We start from the raw sequence: 19,496 nt of genomic DNA on the forward strand, positions 1-19,496 counted from the left end.
GATACCGATATGTAATAATAATTGATTATCATTAGAACACATGATACCTGTCCATGCCTGTGACAAAGTCCATGGAGACCTCTGCCCACGGTCTGGAAGGGATGGGAAGAGGCTGTAGGAGTCCCATGCGTCGTCCGGTGGATGACTTATTCCGGGCACAGACTGAACAAGCGGAAACGTACTCCCGGACCTCCCGCTCCATCCATGGCCACCAGAATCTCCGGGAGATGGCGTGCATAGTCCGCCGCACTCCCGGATGACAGGAAAGCAGTGAGGCGTGGGCCCAGTGAATCACCCTTGAGCGTCGGTTCGGACCCGGAGAAAGTATGTGTGGCCGGCCTTTATCCTTGGGCGCACTTAAAATACCTGCGGGCAATGTGGATCGTTTCTACATGCATTACGAGCAGCCAACGGGAATTTCCACCGGTTTGTGTGTTTGAACGTACGTAAATAAATGCAATTAACCGCCTTTAGGATATGTACAATCATGTTTTAAGAATTTTATTTAGGAAAATGCCCACTTTTATAAATGGCTAAAGGAGAAAAGGGCAGACTGAGCAAAGCTGCTGACTGTAACATTAGTTATATTCCACAGTCTCTTGGACATAAAGTTTAACTGTACCTGTCATTTATTGATCAATGGTTTATTGTTATATGTACAATTATATCATATAAAATATATAATTTATCAAACCTAGGTTCCACAGACATTGTGTAATAACTGTTGTGTATTTATGCTCAGTCTTACAACTCAAGGAGAGTATAGTCTCAGGTGGGTTAAACATGGAAAGTAAAACCCCTGACCCCATGCTAGACATGCATGTGTGGGTTTCCTCTGGGCCTTCCTCCCAGCGTCCAAAAACATGCTTAATAGGTAAATTGGTCACTCTAAAGTGTCCATAGGTGATTGTGGTCCTGCGACAGGCTGGCGAGCTGTCCAGGATGTCCCTGCCTTCAATAGCGAGTGGCAGGGATAGGCTCCAGCAGCCTCGTAAACCCAAAAGGAATGAAATTGAATAGAAGATGAATGAATGTAATGCTACAGTCATATAGCATTATACATATACAAATATAGACAAACAAAAACAGAAAACAAAAACAGCAGACACTGGGATATATTGTTCCGCAAAACAAACATAGACCTTTAATTTTTTACTGTCCATAATTTCAGAACAAAAGGCCTCAAAGTCACTGAAAAACTGGAAAGAAAAAGTGAAAAGCTCCCTCAGTTCCATCAATCTCTCATCTTCGCTCATGAGGGAGCAGGTTTGCAGCTCTTTAAGAATCTCCTTCTGTTGTTCTTGATCCACCTTCAAAACATCTGGCAGGGAACCTCTTCCTTTAAAAGACTGCAACTTGCACCATGTGGCTGCCTCAATGGTGCCGTGCAGTAAGGCATCTTCTTCCTGCACAGAAAAAAAGGTCGTTCTTAGAGTAGATACTGGAATTGGCAACAAATGGTGAGTTCAGAAGGATCCATACATTCCTTCCTGTCCCACTGCTAGTTGTCATGTCACCTTCCCCTACAAAGAGAATAGAATGACAATGAAAAGATAGAAATGACACTAAAAAATATCCTAGACATCCCATCTCCTAAACTTTTATAATAAATACAATATTATATTATATTTGAAGGGGCATCTCAGGTCACCTAAATAATCTATCAAACACTGAAAGCAGAGAAAAACTATGTCTGTGTGTGTACAACAGCTCTAGCTTCAATAGTACCTTCTGAGATGGATTCAGAATGCTTTTTTTTATTGAAGCACCTTCCTCCTGAAAGTGGCAGAGGGATTAACAACAGCCTCAAAGAAGAGCTTTAATATGTGCCTCATCAATTCAATGAGCTCTTCTCACCTGGAGTTTCTGCTCCTCCCGACGCCTTTTTCTGGCCTGCATTCTTTCTTCTTCAGACCTTGGAGAATCAATGAAAATGAATGTTCACCATCAAATTTAAATAAAAAGGTCAATTCAAAGAGTTTTCAGTAAAATATGTAGTAAAATATTAAGGATTTAAAAAGTGTGATCATATAAAGAGCACTTACGGCATTGGAAAGTTTGTTATTAGGTGCAGACACCACCATCTTCTAATTTGCTTCATGTTTTCCTTTGAGTAAATAAATACAGAATAGGTCAGTTTGCGCTTCAACCCAAGTGTCGTGAATTCACTGTTACAAACTGACCAGGATTTATATACACCTCACTGAAATCGCACTTAGTTCCCGTGACAATGTACAGAGCGTACTGAAAGTCAAAAAGTACATGTTAATATTTGGAATCCATGTGACATTTCTGAATATTTTCTTTATATACCATGTTCACTTACAAAAGAAATAAATATTAACCAGTTTTTATTCCTTAATTCTTGTTTTCCCTTTTTAATCCACACACAGCAGCCAATCAGTTTTCACCCAGCATGGTATAATTCATTATAAAACCCTCATTGACATTGTAATAAAGTTAGGTATATGTTGTATTGATCTTTATTGAGGGGAACATTTAAGTTACATGATCATTTCTAATCATTTGTTTTTGAACAGCCATGGTCTTACCATTATGACAAACACGGTACAGTTGTTCGAGCACCCTTGCTTTGCCAGACCCTGGGGGTGTCGGAACAAAAGTTTTGATTAAAGGATAGTAAGCAAATAGAACATTTTAGCTAATGCAATGACAAATCAAACCGGAACATCATTTCTACCAAGTGTCCCCCAGGGTCCAGGGGAGAGGGGGTGTGCAATGTGTCTGGAAAAAAGCACAGTGTAGGTTAACAGAAGAAAATAAAAGCACAGAATTTTCATGTATTTACACAAGAACTCCAATTGAAGCGAACTCAGGAAAAGGTGGGAACTCAAGTCATTTATTGAAACGGGCTCAAACAGAATCTATGGTTCTGTTTCCATCGGTTTAATGAGTAAAAATGAATAGTAGGGCTGCACAATATGCATGATAATCGTTAAATACTTCAAGCTGCCATTAGACAGTTTTAGCACATTTAAGGAAGCATTTACTTCAATATTCAACGAGTTTGCGATATGCGTGTTGCAAATCCTGTTTTTACAATAACAATTTACAGTTCATTGTACAGGCCTAATGAAAAGATATTTTTTATATAACTCAATTAACACAGAACCATAAATCTTAAAAAAAAATAAAATAAAACACGACAAGCTGTTTAAAACTGAACTATCACTGTCCAGAACAGACATTGCCCGGCGAGAAACCTGATTGGATGTGCTCTACTCTCATCTCTCCAACCGCTGCCACTTAGGGGATTTAAATAGAAAATCTTTCTGGCCTGTGGCCTCAGTAGCTGTTAAATGTTAAAAACATACCAATTTCTTTTACTTTGTTTGGATTAATAAGTAAAGAAATTACAAATGTGCTTACACAGAGGATCCAGTGCCCAGGAACAAAGACGGATGATGATCCACTGCAGACTGGCTGCATTGTCCTGTAAAAAAACATCAATAACAAAACATTGTTAAAATATCCAATTCAGCATTAGCTTACAAAAACATGAGTAACTGGCAAATTACCGGAAGGTTCTCCATCGGGTTTGCTGATATTGGTGGGAACCCAGTGGCATGACATTAAGCAGCAAAAACATGCTACACTCTCTGTAATGGACAAAGAGTGGTTTTCATCTTCACAGTTACAATTGATGGTAATTTAAATTCGTGAAAGAGCTTAAGTACCTTCTCAATGACATTGAGACAACTGTTGAGGATCTAGTAGATTTCATAACACAAGGGTTTTAATCTAAAACACTGTATTAATAATTGTGTTATTAATAATTATGACAGCGTATTCTCTATGCCTACCATCCCATAAACATCCTGTTCTAAACCCAGACTTCAAAAGTCAGAACGAGTCAAAAATCAAGTTGTCCACCATTGCAGTGTGGTCTCTTGGACTCTTATCCAGGACCTGATTCAACTAAAAGAAGAAAAGAAAAACTCTTTAAAAGCTATAACCTGTGTAAGTTATAACCAGAACAGAATTTTTAAGCACTAAACATTTCTAATATATCAAAGAATTTCAAGAAAATTTTCAAGGGCACTGCAAAACTCGCCATATTTTTTCTCAAACAAATAAATAAATAAAAATAATCAAAAAATGATAAAAGTGAAGTCCGTAACACACTCAGGACAGGGTTACAATAAAAAGCCTCTATTAGTACACGGCTTTTTGTTGGAACGTTTGCCAACGTGTTCGAGGCGTGTGTGGATGTTAACCGCAGGTGTACTCTACCATTAGTTCCTGTTCCTCAACAAGTTTCTGACCCCAGTATGCAATGTCAGGTAACAATCCATGGATACTGGTGACATCCTTCTGCTCATTTATGGTGTTTACTAAAAATAACAATGAAATGGAAATTAGTTATAAAATTTCAACTTTGTCTGTTCAATATGTAAATAGCAATTACTGACACTCCAGAGGCTCCTGAAGTGGTTCTTCCTCTTGGTCACTGCCAGAGGTTCCTTTTTGCATCCCAGCCCGGGCAGGAGCTACAGACATTTTTTAAAAAAACGTTTGTGTAAATTGAGTTGAGGAAAAATTTAAACAAAAGTACATGAACATTTAATAAAACAGCATACCTAAGACAACCCTCCCATGGATGTCAGTTTGCATCTTCACAGCCAAAGAAACAATGCAGCCCTACTGGATCATAGCTTTTTGTTTTTTTGCCATATTGTAGTGATGTAGTATATTTCTTTGAAGAAATATATGGGTTGATGGGGTTGTCATGTTTAGGAAATAGTTATCTTTCCTCATTCCTGAGAACAGCTGCTCCACACACTGGCTGTTGACAAGTCCAGCAAGCTCAGGCACAAGCTGAAGTTTCCTTAGAGCGTCTGTTTGGTCTTTGCTGTTGCCTTGATGGAAAACATCATTTAAAGCAAAATGCTGTGAGGATCCGGTGAGAGGGTGTCCGTCCTTGTCAGCTGGCATCTGTGAGATTCTCAGCCACGGCATGTTTACTAGAACCTTGCCCTCTGAGACCTGCTGGATGTTGTGTGGTGTTGGATCCAGTAACCTTCCATGAAACGGTCCAAATATTCCTGGCTACCTACGGTTAGCATGCAATGCCAGTCCCTGCGCATAGTCACAGACTACAACATTAGGGAAATGCTTCCATGACAGCAACTTGTCAAGAAAGTCTTGTGGACTCTCCGCTTGAAGGTTTAACTTCACCGAGTACACAACTCCACACGGACATGTGATCACAGCCCATCCACCTGTAAGACAACAGACCAAATATATAATGTTTACATCAATAATCCAAAGGAATTTCTTCAATAGGTTAAAACAATAAATAAATAAAAATAACATCCCTATGTAACCGGCAGGTCTGCCTGTGACAGGTGTAGGCTTGCTGATTGGGGATTTGGTACAGCTGTGTCTGTCCCTATATAAGAAACGGGGAGTGAGTGGACAGACAGTGGCTGCCTCTTTGCGTGGTGGTATGTATGGCTGAAGCTCCTCTTGTTGGGGGGGACGTAGATCACATTTTACTCATATTCTACTCTTTTTTTTAACTAGATGCTGTAAGCGGCTGGACGTATTGCAGATGGCTTGAGCCACTGCGTGTTCTTTACCCACCCTTTTTATACATTTTAATGTGCTTTTAGAGTGATGTTGTACTTATTGTGTGGTTGACTCTGATTTATTTTATTGGTTTACAGGTCTGAGTCGGGCGCCGGTGCGTGTGGTGTCGGTGAGGGGGCCTCTGGTGGCAGCGTCTTCCTCACTCCAGTTCCCTCACTGTATTTGTTTATTATTTTTCCCTTTAAGTGTGTAGTGGAAGTTTCTTTGGCATGTTTTTTTTCTTATCTTGTGTGGGGTTGTTTTAGTTGTTTTCAGCACGGAGTGGAGTGAGGTGCGCTGCCTCTTACTGGCTTAGTCCACGGCCTCTCTCTTTCCCTCCCCTCCTGCACGGGCGGTCGGCTCGGCCTTCCTGTTTTTATTCCTGGATCTCCCTTTTATTGTTTATTCTGTGTACTGTTAATCAGAGTGAAACTGCATTTTTAGAGTTTGAGTTTTTAATTAAATTACATGTTTTACAAGCTTTTATTGTCTCAGCCATTTTTTGTGTTGGTGGTCCCACTCTGCACTGACGGTACCTTGGTCACATTTCTGGCGTTGTCGGCAGGATCTAATTTCCGTTGGTGCAGTTGTGGTAACCAAATTGGGCTGATTTCTTTTTTTTTTGGGTAGAACACGCAGTGTGCTCCTTCGGACCCCCCATTCCTGTGGTCACCACTACCTGGGTTCAACGTTCACTGGTTGGAAGACCCCCCATCCTTCACCAATGGCTGATGAGGAAGCACCACGACCCCTGGATAATCTGTGTGCTCGGGTTGACCGCTCACAAAATAAAGAGGCTTCTGGTAGAGCCTTTGGTGGTGGTAATGAGCCTTTGGAAAGGCTGGTATATATCCCGAGGGAGCGAAAATGCCCACATTTCCAGGGAAGGACTGGGGTTCTGGTCGAGGATTGGGTGGAGGAGATGAGGGCAACATTACGAACCAGACGGTTGGATCCTGTCGACCAGGCCTATTTTATTTATGATCATCTGGAAGGTGAAGCCAGGGATGAAATTAGATATAGGCCACGAGGTGACAGGGAGGACCCAGAGAAAATATTGGAAATACTACAGGATATGTATGGGTGTTCAAAGTCATACATTTCATTGCAACAAATATTTTTTTCCAGGCAGCAGCAGGAGGGTGAATCGCTGCAGGAGTTTTCCCATGCTTTGTGTTGCATTATGGAGAAGGTTGAACGGTGTTCACAGGGGCGGACGTTGGATTCCTCTAGGTTGCTTCGAGACCAGTTCGTGGAGAATGTGTTAGATCCCAACCTACGCCGGGAACTGAAACGGTTGGTGAGACAGGATCCAAGAAGCTCATTGTTGGAAATCAGAGCAGAGGCTATTCGTTGGGAACAGGAGGGGCGCTGTGGGGAGCCACGGGGGCGAGTTTATTCAGTCCCTTCTTTTTCCTCAGTGCAATATTTGAATGCTAGAGCCCCCACCCCTACAAACACAGAGGTGTCAGCCTTGCGGAAGCTGTTAGAAAAACAGCAAGAGCAGCTGGATAAACTGACACAGGGTTTTCTGGCTCTACAGGCAGCCTCTCAACCCCCAACTAGCCGTACACGGTCCAGTGTGGTGTGTCGGCGTTGTCAAAAACCCGGTCACTATGCTCGTGAGTGTGAGAATGAACGTGTCCCAACCCAGCCAGGAGCCTCACTTTCTGTGGCAGCTCAGGAGGCGGGAAACGTCCACCATCTGATGTGAGGGGCCAAACATCAGGTGGAGAGAGTGCTGGCTCCCAGGGTCGGGGTCCATTCGTGACCTCAGGCACATCCAACCTTGTGGCACAATGCCCTACAGTAGCTGTTAAATTAGGAGGGGTGGTCGCTAACCTTCTCCTTGACACAGGCTCGATGGTAACCACCATATCTGAAAGCTTCTTTAATCAATCTTTGCAGCAGGTTATTAGACCTTGCAATTGGCTCGCGTTAACGGCTGCAAATGGGTTGGAAATCCCATACCTCGGCTATGTTGAACTAGACGTTGTTGTTTTTGGTCAGCTTATGGCACAGCGGGGTGTCTTGGTTGTTAAAGACCTTGCACGACCTAATAGGTCTTCAGATGTTGTGGGTGTGTTGGGGATGAATGTTATTAAAGAGTGTTACCAGCAGCTGTTTAATCAACATGGGCCTGATCTCTTTGCTCTCCCTGAAGTACAGCAGACGCCCCAGGACTGGCAACAGGCATTACAGTGCCACCATCAGATGACGTCTAAAGCTCAGGTGTTGAAGAAAGGGATGGCCCGGGTTAGAGGCAAGCGCTCGGTTATCATACCAGGAGGCACTGTTAAATGGGTTGCAGCCACATGTTGCTCCCAGTTCACACAGTTAACAGGTGCTGCACTAATTGAGCCCTTGGAAGATGGCTACACCCTTCCTGAGAACCTTTTGTTATCTCCAGCCATGGTCGTTGGTCAGGAGGGCACAGTTTATATCCCTATTGTGAATGTAGGGAAGCTGGACATAACCCTCCGACCCCACCAGCCGATTGGCCTACTCAGCCAGGCAGATGTGGTCAGTTTCCCAGATGGCGTTTCATTTGTAAAACAAAGCAGTAGATCGACTGCTATGGTTGCGTCTCATACAACTGTGGAGATGAACACTGTCCAAAAACAGGTCCAGTCGGTTGACCTATCGGCATTATCGGACTTGGATCAGCAGAAGGTGAGAGCATTGTTGTTATGCCACGAGGGTGCTTTTGCCACCTCAGAGTTTGACCTGGGTTGTAGCAATTTGATAACCCATGACATACCTCTGCTTGATGAGACCCCTGTGAGGCAGCGACATAGGCGAATCCCACCGTCTGATTATGATGAGGTTAGGGCTCATGTACGCAAACTGCTGGACAGTCAGGTCGTACGGGAGAGCTGTAGCCCCTTCGCCTCCCCAATAGTCCTGGTTCGGAAGAAGGATGGGACTTTGAGGTTGTGTGTCGACTACAGACTTTTGAACAGCAAGACAAGGAAGGATGCTTTCCCTCTACCAAGGATCGAGGAATCACTGGACGCCCTATCAGGTGCCAGATGGTTTTCAACACTTGACTTGGCCAGTGGCTACCATCAGGTGGCAGTAACGGAGAAGGATAAGATGAAGACTGCTTTCTGTACACCCTTCGGCCTGTTTGAGTTTCAGAGAATGCCTTTTGGCTTATGTAATGCCCCCAGTACTTTCCAGCGGCTTATGGAAAGGATGTTTGGGGACCAGAACTGTCACACTCTGTTACTGTACTTGGACGATGTGATTGTCTTTTCCTCCACTGTTGATGAGCACCTGACTAGATTGGAGCTGGTCCTCAGCCGTTTTGAAAAGGAGTCCCTGAAAATTAAGCTGGAAAAGTGTCATTTCCTTAAACAGCAGGTGGACTACCTGGGTCATGTTGTGTCTGCAGCTGGTGTGGCAACTGATCCAAAGAAGATTGCGGCTGTCGCCGAATGGGCCCCTCCCCAGACTGTATCTGAATTAAGAACATTCTTGGGATTTGCAAGCTATTATAGGCGCTTTGTGGAAGGCTTTGCCCGGTTGGCTGCCCCTCTTCATCGGGCTATTGCTGAGTTGTCCGGGAAGAGGCGTCGTCAGCGGAGGGAGTCCTTGAATGAAGTATGGACCCACCAGTGTGAGGGTGCTTTCCAAAGACTGAAAGAAAAACTGATCTCCTCACCTGTTTTGGCATATGCTAACTTTGATCTGCCTTTCATTTTAGAAGTGGATGCAAGTCACGAGGGTCTGGGCGCAGTGCTGTCTCAAGAGCAGGAGGGCAAAATCAGGCCCATAGCCTACGCCAGTCGTAGTCTTCACCAAGCAGAGAAGAACTACAGCTCTATGAAACTTGAGTTCCTGGCAATGAAGTGGGCCATGACGCAGAAGTTCCGGGACTATTTGGTGGGCCATAAGTGTGTAGTGTGGACTGACAATAATCCCCTTAGTCATTTGCAGACAGCAAAGCTGGGAGCTACCGAGCAGCGTTGGGTAGCAGAGCTGGCTGTGTTTGATTATTCAGTGAGATACCGCCCTGGCCGCACCAATCAAAATGCAGATGCTCTTTCTCGACAACCTCAAACCAAGGCCTGTACCATCATGACGCCAGCTCGTCCAGGGTCTGTGTTACCAGAAGGACTTCAAGAGATGGAATGTGCTCCCATTTCACCCACTCAGTCCAGTGTTTCCACGGTACCGCAACGGACTACAGATGATCTGGTGGTTTTGCAGCAGGCAGATGCAACCATTGCACCGATTATGCACCTGGTTGGGCAGCAGCGAATGCCTGGCCGGCTGGAGAAGCAAGCACTGGAGGTCGGGGCACAGAGACTGCTTCGCCAGTGGGGTCGGCTTAGCATTAAAGATGGACTGTTGCATCGTACCTACCAGCGACCAGACGGGGGTGAGCCAGTCCTCCAGCTAGTACTGCCAGAGAGCCTACAGGAAGAGGTGTTTCAGCAATTGCATACCCACCATGGCCATCAAGGCATTGAGCGTACTCTGGAGTTGATCCAGCAAAGGTGTTACTGGCCACGTATGGGTGCCATTATTCGGGATTGGTGCCTGAAGTGTGAACGGTGTTGTCTGGCCAAAATCACCCAACCCCAGGTACGAGCACCTTTGGGTCATCTCTTGGCTTCAAAGCCGAATGAAATTCTGGCTATTGACTTTTCCATGTTGGAGCCAGCGAGGGATGGGAGAGAGCAAGTACTAGTTATGACCGATGTCTTTTCCAAGTTTACACAGGTTGTGCCAACCCGAGACCAGAGGGCTTCTACTGTGGCAGACATCCTCATCAAGGAGTGGTTTTACAAGTTTGGGGTCCCTACACGGCTTCACTCGGATCAGGGCCGCTGCTTTGAAAATAACATCATATACCAGCTTTGTGAGTTGTATGGCGTTGAGAAGTCCCGCACAACACCCTACCATCCTCAAGGAAATGGCCAATGTGAACGGTTTAATCGCACGCTTCATGATCTGCTGCGAACCATCCCAGTTGACCAAAAGCACCGCTGGCCCGAGTATTTGCCCCAAGTGTTGTTTAGTTACAACACCACTCCACACCAGTCAACAGGTCACTCTCCATTCCTTCTCATGTTTGGTCGTGAACCTCAGTTGCCTGTTGACTTTCTTCTGGGTCGCATTGAGGAGCCTGTTGCCGGCGAGGCCCGTCATTGGGTCAGTGAACACAAGAGAAGGCTACAAGTGGCTATAGTAGGTGCCAGAGAACGACTGCGCCTAGCTGCTGCGGGGAGGAAGGAAAGGGCAGACAAACATGTTACAGAGGAGGTGTTGCCAGCTGGACAGCGGGTGTACCTGAGGGACTTCTCACACAGAGGGCGCAACAAGATCCAGGACAAGTGGGCTCCTGAAGTGTTTGTGGTCGCAAGACCTCCTGAGCCTGGAGGGGCCGTCTATACAGTTGTCCCACAGGATCAGCCTGAAAAGGTACGGCAAGTAAATCGTTGCATGATGAAGCCTATACCTTTGGAGCCACCTGTTTTGCCAGATAGACCCAGTTCTAGAGCAAGGAGCCCTGACGTTGAAGAGAATGGCTTCTGGATTTCAAGACCTTCATCAGGACAAAAACGAACTGGGGTCCTGGCCGTACCTACAGTGGAGGCTGCTCCTGCTGCCTGTCCGAATACAGTCGACCCTCCTGTATTACGAAGGACTACTCGCCAAACGGCTGGACAGCATACAAACCCCCATCATCTACCAGTGGGTGTTGGGACTAGGTTAGAGGGGGCTGCAGGGTCTCAGGTGCGGGTGTCCAGCAGTATGCTTGAAGGGTTGTTTCGCCCGTGGCAGTGAGTTGTCGGGACGCCAACAAAAAAAAACGGGGGAAGAATGTAACCGGCAGGTCTGCCTGTGACAGGTGTAGGCTTGCTGATTGGGGATTTGGTACAGCTGTGTCTGTCCCTATATAAGAAACGGGGAGTGAGTGGACAGACAGTGGCTGCCTCTTTGCGTGGTGGTATGTATGGCTGAAGCTCCTCTTGTTGGGGGGGACGTAGATCACATTTTACTCATATTCTACTCTTTTTTTTAACTAGATGCTGTAAGCGGCTGGACGTATTGCAGATGGCTTGAGCCACTGCGTGTTCTTTACCCACCCTTTTTATACATTTTAATGTGCTTTTAGAGTGATGTTGTACTTATTGTGTGGTTGACTCTGATTTATTTTATTGGTTTACAGGTCTGAGTCGGGCGCCGGTGCGTGTGGTGTCGGTGAGGGGGCCTCTGGTGGCAGCGTCTTCCTCACTCCAGTTCCCTCACTGTATTTGTTTATTATTTTTCCCTTTAAGTGTGTAGTGGAAGTTTCTTTGGCATGTTTTTTTTCTTATCTTGTGTGGGGTTGTTTTAGTTGTTTTCAGCACGGAGTGGAGTGAGGTGCGCTGCCTCTTACTGGCTTAGTCCACGGCCTCTCTCTTTCCCTCCCCTCCTGCACGGGCGGTCGGCTCGGCCTTCCTGTTTTTATTCCTGGATCTCCCTTTTATTGTTTATTCTGTGTACTGTTAATCAGAGTGAAACTGCATTTTTAGAGTTTGAGTTTTTAATTAAATTACATGTTTTACAAGCTTTTATTGTCTCAGCCATTTTTTGTGTTGGTGGTCCCACTCTGCACTGACGGTACCTTGGTCACACCTAGTATGTAGAGAAACTTATTACTATCATAATTGAAAGTAGTAAAGGAAAATTTGATGATCAAATAAGCTTTTCTTCAACATACCAGAGGCACCCCAAACCTTCTCAAACACCTTGTTGTAGTTGGACCTAGTAGACATCTTCTCCCACAGTCTAAGGACAAGATCCATTTTGGAGCCTTTGCTGTCTACACCACACTGTTTACAAAGTGCCCTCACTTCCTGCACCTGTGTTGAAAAGACAGTAATTATTGTTAAGAATCTGCTAAGTACATCATCATTTTTGGTCAGCAGGTGGATTTTGTACCATATTAATTTACCTTTAAGTTTAGAAGTTCATCAGATAGACGCTCCTCGTTACTCAGGTCATATTCCTCTTTGTTGGATTCCTGAATTAGACTGTCTGGCGTGTGGGCCAATCCATGGTGACCAGTAATGATAGCTTGGGGGCACAATGAAAGGGTTCTTCCTACCAACTTTGGGATCAAATGGGATGAGTATTAGTGATCATCTATCCATTTGTAGCACCAACAATGCAGAAACATGACACTTTGTTGTGTTTTTAAACTTGCTTACCCTGGATCAAACCACAACTTAGCATCTCTCTGGCCACAGCATCCCAAAAGTCCATTATGTCTACATGACCATCATAATCATCTGAGGGGCTTTGGATTTCACTCACTGTTAAACAACAGTCATTATGTATTGAAAATGTGATAGCTCAAGGACAATTAAGTCACTGCCTGGAAAAAGATCACTACATGTGTATGTTTTTCAGAGGCAGCAATATTATTATTTATTATATTAGTATATTATATTATTAGTTTAAGATATGCTGGTTTTAAATTATTATGTATAATAAGGGAAAATAACTGCTTATTTAACTAACCTGGCAAATTGAAGACACCTTTTTTGTGACGATCCATTACAACGACAGCTGGACTGTATCCACATGATACGTAGTCATATTTTGTGAGGGCCTCAAAGTGAAGATAGGCATGAAGTATCTTCTCCTTGTTGGGAAAGGACACCTTCTCTGTGGTCTCGATGATTTCTATGACTTTACTGACAGCCGTGTGTGTCTGAAATAAATTAACATGACAGGAGTAATGTAATTCTATTTCATATTAAACAGTTTAATTCAATTAACATTTTTCCAAGCATGCTAATAATCAGAATATATTTTCTCACCTGTAAAGCATTTCTTATCATGAGGCACAGGTGCAGAGACAAGATTACATGGTCAAGTTCTGGATGCCATCCTCCCACTGCTGGTATTGACATATCATGCCACACCTGAGGCATGACTTTCTGTATGTTGATACGCCTTAAAACAGAAAAAACAATACACTATTGTTATTGTTATATGCAATTTCAAGTTAATTAAATAATTTGTAAGACTCATGTACTGAAACACACCGAAGATAACTAGGTGATGGATGGACCCGTAACATTACTTACCTTCAACTACACCTGTGCTGGTTAGGATCCTGGCTTTTGAGGTTATGATTTGTTCCTCACCAAGTGGGTATTCACACTGTAAGCACTTTGTTTCTGCTGGGATTAGGTATTTTGGAAAGCTGTCCTGTGTTCTCCCATCTCTAGAGTGTTCAATGAGAGCCTTGGGTAGTTCTGCTGGAAGCTTTTTGTTTGTTAAAAGGTAGTTGAGCATTTTTAAGATGGACTTGTCATTTGGTGGATAACTGAATATGCTGCTGCTTGAATCTTCGCTGGAATCCTGCGATTGGTGAGGTAACTCTGCCTCAGTACTTTTCACCTTCTGAAACAACTCCCCATTTGTGACAAAGAGGTGCCATTTTGCAATGGCTTTATGATTGCAGGACTGTCTTGCTTTAGAGCATGAACAATGCCAGCTGTTTTGTTTTCTGCAACTATCAATCCGCCCAATCTACTATAATATGTGATTTTTGGCTCAAAGACAGAGATATGAATTTTTGATGGGGAACCACCCACAGTCAGCTGCACAGAAGGGGGCACAACCTCAGCATCTGCCCTTTTTTTACAGTGTAACAAACTGGCCTTCCGCTCTTCCCCAAACCAATTCTGCTCTACCATCATTTCCAATGTGTCCTCAGATAGAGTGACTGTTGGTTGTCGGCTCGAGAGCATTACTGTAGAGATGACATGGTGGCACTCGTAAGATAGCATTCCGCTTCTGTGGGCAAAGTCCCTATTGAGCTGGCACTGGTCAACCTCACACACAATTTTATGACTCACCCCCAGGATTTCTTCACAACATGTACAGGCTTTGATGGACCACAGAATGATTTCTCAGCAGCAAACACCATTTTTTACATCCACACATTGACTGGCTAAAAATCTTTCTTGGGAAACTGACTCAAAATGCTCTGTGTGTTTCCTCCTGCAATGCATTTTGACGTTGTTTTAAAAAAAAAAAAATCCAATTTGCAATGAGGACAAATAATTGTTTGGTGCCAAAAGGTGTTGTGATGGGGGCTTTGAGGGCTGTGATGGTGCAAGAACGTGCTGTGGTGGGTGCCAGAAGGTGCTATGGTGGGGGCTCTGAGGGCTGTAGTGGTGCCAGAAGGTGCTGTGATGGTGCCAGAAGGTGCTTTGATGGGGGCTCTGAGGGTTGTAGTGGTGCCAGAAGGTGCTGTGATGGTGCCAGAAGGTGCTGTGATGGGGGCTTTGAGGGCTGTGATGGTGCCAAAAGGTGCTGTGATGGGGGCTTTGAGGGCTGTGATGGTGCCAGAACGTGCTGTGGTGGGTGCCAGAAGGTGCTGTGGTGGTGCCAGAAGGTGCTCTGATGGGGGCTCTGAGGTCTGTAGTGGTGCCAGAAGGTGCTGTGATGGTGCCAGAAGGTGCTTTGATGGGGGCTCTGAGGGTTGTAGTGGTGCCAGAAGGTGCTGTGATGGTGCCAGAAGGTGCTGTGATGGGGGCTTTGAGGGCTGTGATGGTGCCAAAAGGTGCTGTGATGGGGGCTTTGAGGGCTGTGATGGTGCCAGAAGGTGCTGTGGTGGGTGCCAGAAGGTGCTGTGGTGGTGCCAGAAGGTGCTCTGATGGGGGCTCTGAGGTCTGTAGTGGTGCCAGAAGGTGCTGTGATGGTGCCAGAAGGTGCTTTGATGGGGGCTCTGAGGGCTGTGGTGGTGCCAAAAGGTGCTGTGATGGGGGCTTTGAGGGCTGTGATGGTGCCAAAAGGTGCTGTGATGAGGGCTTTGAGGGCTGTGATGGTGCCAGAACGTGCTGGGGTGGGTGCCAGAAGGTTCTGTGGTGGTGCCAGAAGGTGCTTTGATGGGGGCTCTGAGGGCTGTGGTGGTGCCAGAAGGTCCTTTGATGGGGGCTCTGAGGGCTGTGGTGGTGCCAGAAGGTGCTTTGATGGGGGCTCTGAGGGCTGTGGTGGTGCCAGAAGGTGCTTTGATGGGGGCTCTGAGGGCTGTGGTGGTGCCAGAAGGTGCTTTGATGGGGGTTCTGAGGGCTGTGGTGGTGCCAGAAGGTGCTTTGATGGGGGCTCTGAGGGCTGTGGTGGTGCCAGAAGGTGCTTTGATGGGGGCTCTGAGGGCTGTGGTGGTGCCAGAAGGTGCTTTGATGGGGGCTCTGAGGGCTGTGGTGGTGCCAGAAGGTGCTTTGATGGGAGCTCTGAGGGCTGTGGTGTTGCCAGAAGGTGCTTTGATGGGAGCTCTGAGGGCTGTGGTGGTGCCAGAAGGTGCTTTGATGGGGGCTCTGAGGGCTGTGGTGGTGCCAGAAGGTGCTGTGGTGGAGCAACTGTTCTGGCCTCTGGTTTCCATCTTAGTGTTTCTTCTTGATGAGGCGCTCCCAAATGCTTTAAAAACTGTGACCTATTGACCAATGTTGCAATAGCAACAGTGAAAGTGGGATGTACGTTGGTATCCTAAGCCACACTTGATGACTGTGAATTCTAAATAAGGAATGATAGGAAAATATTATTTACTTCTGTCTTACATTTTAATTACAAAATCCAGGGCAGTACACATAGATAGTCCCATAGTCCCGTGAAGTTTTTAGGGATTAGGGTGGGAATTCGGACAAAGTCTAGATGTACCTTTGTGTTTCACAGAAGAATGAGTTTCCATGTGGAGGGCCATTGCATGCTCTGCATCCCTCTTGCAACAGCAAAATGGACAAAAGAAGACGTTGTTTTGTTTTATCGGCATTGGCTTGTCACCGTCGATTAAAACTGTTACGTGTCTCTATATAAATACAGAAATAATAATACAGGTGAAATAAACAAACAAACAAAGTTTTACCGACATTGAAAGACACAAATAGCTTTACAAAAACTTCCAGGCAGGAGAGCCGAAAGCTAAACTTACTAAGCTTTGTGTAAAACCTGAACCACGTAGTTAGAACGGCAGGGTGAAAAAAGAACAATAAATTTGAAAATAACAGCCTCGATTGCAGTGTAAAAAAACAAGCAATAATCACAAGAGTTTTCATTTCATTAACTTACGTTTTTTTTGTTGATGTGTTCCTCCATTTTCAAAGTGTCTCTGCGCTTGGAAACAGAAGAAAAACTGCAAGACTTCGTCTTCTTCTTCTTGTAGTTAAAATGGCGGCTGGCAACAACGACGAGGTGCATTTTGCCACCTATTGTGTGGGAGTATGAGTCGAAGTGGGGGACTACATAAAAAACATTGCACCATTCAAATTTTCCTCCCCTCCCAAGAACTTCTTCAAACTCAGCCATTCACCCTCTATCAACTGTACTCTATTTTCCAGCTGTTCTCTTTCTTCCTCATACAATTACCAATGACACAAAATGTGCTCCACTGATTTCTCCCCTTTCCTGCAATCACAACAGCACTGACGAAGGTGAATCAGATGCACGGGCTCAACGTGGGCGGGGTTAACATTCCACAGCAGACGGGATCAACGTGGGCGGGGTTAATATTCCACAGTGTTCCAGCATTCCACTATGTTGAGCAATTCTGCAGGCTGCAGCCAGGGCTTACTCCCAAAAATAGCACTGCTCATATAAAGTAGCAAATCAATATAATGTGGCGATCTGGGGGTTAGCCCCGCCTTTATCTTTTAGGACTCATGGGAGGTGGAGAATCTTGGTTGTGTTAAATCGCTCACCATAAGTGAGGGAGCTGTGAGCAGAAATGAATTTAATGCTGTTTAGCTGGTAGTGGGTGTGTTCAAAACAAACGGACAGATATGACTGTCCGCTAAAATATGTGAGTGTCGTTTCCGGGGTTGTGCTATGTGTGGCAAGTAGGACACGCCCACTAATTGTGAGGCAGCAGTAACACACTTGTGTTAATTTGGTGGCGGTGCTTTAAAAGCTCTCCTCCTCTTCGTTCGGACATGAACCTGTGCTGTGCCATACATCCAAGGCATCGGGAAGTAGAACGGGGGTTGGCAGGCAGCTCCATGCACACAAGAAATCGGCCAGACTGTGGCGCATCTGCAACGTAGCAGCAATGATCTGCAAGCGTGACGTGACTCTGTTCACCTAGATCCGCCCTCCTCTCAGTGACCGGTATGTTTAAGTGGCTTCCACCTGCACATACAAGTAAGGCTCCTGCAAACTATTTTTCTTTTTCTTCAGGAACGTGTTTTAGGCTGCACGCCCTTCTCTCCCCGCAAATAGGGGTTTAAGCTGATGCTTTGCTTTTATTGTTTTTACTGTGATTTCTGTCCAGGTCCCACCCCCGCCACGACGGAACCGGTTGGAGCGAACGCCCAGCTCACGGAGACCTCGTTGCTGCGGCATCTCACCGGACTGTGGACGGCTCCCACCAGCTGATCGGCGGTGGTTGGGCGGCTTACCAGCGCCCCTGAACACTAATCATCTTTTTAATCTTTATTTTTAATTGTGTGTCTTTTTTTGATATTGTCAATTTTATTCTTGTTTCAGGAGGTAGGAGGCCGAGGTGGTGGACTGCTGTGTCTGGTGGTGGGTCCCAGTGTGCTGTGTGGTTTCCATCACGTGTGCAGTGATTCCCAAAGGGGTGTTTGCATTGTTTTTACGCTGTTTTTAGCCACCTCGGTAAGCTCCTCCTCCAGAACATTTTTAACTGACTTTTATCAAGGATTGTTTTATTAAAAGGTTTCTTAACATTGTTTTTAACTGAATTCTAATAAATTATATTTTAAAACAAACCACAGCCTCTGCCTTGGTTTAGAGCAGGACCTGCACCTGCCTTACTTTAAAATCTTTTCCTGGGGCTCAGCAGCCCCAGGTGGCGTTGTCAACCCGTTTTCTTGTGCTGCCACATATACATGGGGCAGATTGGGATATGTCCAGTGTGGTCGCTACAAAGTAAGAGGATAGTGAATCAAGACTCGTGCGTAACGGTTCTTGCCTGGATAGTAGAGGATGGTGATTCAGTGCTTGCTATTAGTAATTAATGCACTTTAGTTCTGCTATCGTGAAATATATGGCAGAGTATGGAATGACCTGAAACTTGTGAATCGGCGCTCCCGCTGCCTGCAACCGGTGTGTTTTGGATTTAGGCCCCCTCTGCAACTGAGTTTGACCCCCCCTGTAATACGAGTCTAGAAAATTCATGCATGTTTTTGTGTGTAAAATGAGCAATAAAAATAGGGCACGCAAATGTGTGTGTGTGTGTGTGTGGGGGGGGGGGGGGGTAGGAGGTTTTTAGCAAACAGGTCCAGTGGTGCCCTTCATACCACTTAATATCCATGAAATAGCCTCAGTCTCAAAAAGGTTGGTGACCCCTGATATAGAGTAACAAGCAAACTCCCCACAGAAAAGTCCCCCAATTCCAATTCCATGTATGGGACACTTTTATACTGATAGAATCTGGAGATGAGATTCACTCCAGATATGGTATCAGATGCGTCACTAGTGATATCCAAGGTCAGGATATTTCCAGATTCTATCCATGTCAAATCTGTTGATATCTGATGTCCGTATACTAGTCATATCTGAAGTTAGGATTTGGAACATATGGCCAGCAGGCAAATCTGAAGAATAAACACTAGTGATGTCTGTCAAGATATTTCAAGATACCAATCATCTCAAAAATATGTAATAAATAAAAGGTGAAAGAAAACCGGTATTACTCAAAAATATTTTATTAAAAAATAAATAAATAAAAAACCAAACACCACACACAAACATGCATCCTTTTTTTTTTTTGTAAGAGTCCATGTTACTCTCTTCTGCCAGATAGCAGCTCTTGACTGGTGGTGGGTTCCTTACATTAAAGCCAGCTGAGTGTCTCATGTGCATGGATTTCAGCTCAATTCCACTCTTCCGGTTTTCATCTAAGGCTTTTTGGCATTTCAGCATCACCCTGG

The 19,496-nt window shown here is 45.0% G+C and overlaps 2 long non-coding RNA genes across 2 annotated transcripts; one reads left to right on the top strand and one right to left on the bottom strand.

The window, feature by feature from the left end:
- Window positions 1-1,882: 1,882 nt before the first annotated feature.
- LOC144987162 (uncharacterized) lies at window positions 1,883-2,309 on the bottom strand. Its single transcript, XR_013651040.1, has 3 exons — window positions 2,184-2,309; window positions 2,046-2,107; window positions 1,883-1,915 (listed from the first exon to the last, which is right to left on the bottom strand). It is a non-coding gene; the product is annotated as an uncharacterized LOC144987162 (long non-coding RNA).
- Window positions 2,310-17,092: 14,783 nt separating this feature from the next.
- LOC144987234 (uncharacterized) lies at window positions 17,093-18,332 on the top strand. Its single transcript, XR_013651107.1, has 2 exons — window positions 17,093-17,709; window positions 17,779-18,332. It is a non-coding gene; the product is annotated as an uncharacterized LOC144987234 (long non-coding RNA).
- The last annotated feature ends 1,164 nt before the right edge of the window (window positions 18,333-19,496 follow it).

Source organism: Oryzias latipes, chromosome 18 (assembly GCF_053564925.1).
Source record: "Oryzias latipes strain Hd-rR chromosome 18, Olatipes_Hd-rR_3.1".
NCBI lineage: Eukaryota > Metazoa > Chordata > Actinopteri > Beloniformes > Adrianichthyidae > Oryzias > Oryzias latipes.